General features: G+C 43.4%; 1 protein-coding gene across 1 annotated transcript in view; it reads left to right on the forward strand.

Annotated features, from left to right (window-relative positions):
* TOMM70A (translocase of outer mitochondrial membrane 70 homolog A (S. cerevisiae)) overlaps positions 1–488 on the forward strand; it is a 28,742-nt gene that overhangs the window by 10,658 nt on the left and 17,596 nt on the right. The window lies entirely within an intron of this gene.

Here is a 488-nt window from a genome sequence, read left to right on the forward strand (position 1 = left end):
GATGGCATGTGTGCTCATACCTCTGTTCATTTTGGTCTGGCAGGTTAGCCTGAACTGCCCCAAAATGTTGATCCTTGAAGCTAGGCTGCAAGAGAGGAGCAGAAATCCAGAAGGTGAATGTTAGGATCCTTTGCAGCTCTGTATTTCTTGAATGTGGGTCATACCCAAGAGATCAAGAGAGGCTTTTTACATCTGATTCCTTATAAACCACAACATTTGATAACTGATCTGTAAATCCTAGGGGTTACAGGTAGCAATGTTGGTTTCTGCAGAAATGCCAGTGATCAACAGGCGGTGCAGAATGTAAAGATTCATTTAGCAAGGTCGCAGGCCAGTTAGCAAAGTTTTCCATCCTCTGCTAAGAATGACAGACCGTGGTGGTCCAGGACTTTGTATTAGCGGTTGGATGAAGCAGGTTGTGTGAAGCTGTAGAGGAGTTAGATGTAAAGTTAGTTAATTTGTCTAGTGTATGGAAGGCAAAACAGCTT

Source organism: Pygoscelis adeliae, unplaced genomic scaffold, assembly GCF_000699105.1.
Source record: "Pygoscelis adeliae isolate BGI_AS28 unplaced genomic scaffold, ASM69910v1 Scaffold55, whole genome shotgun sequence".
Taxonomy (NCBI): Eukaryota; Metazoa; Chordata; class Aves; order Sphenisciformes; family Spheniscidae; genus Pygoscelis; species Pygoscelis adeliae.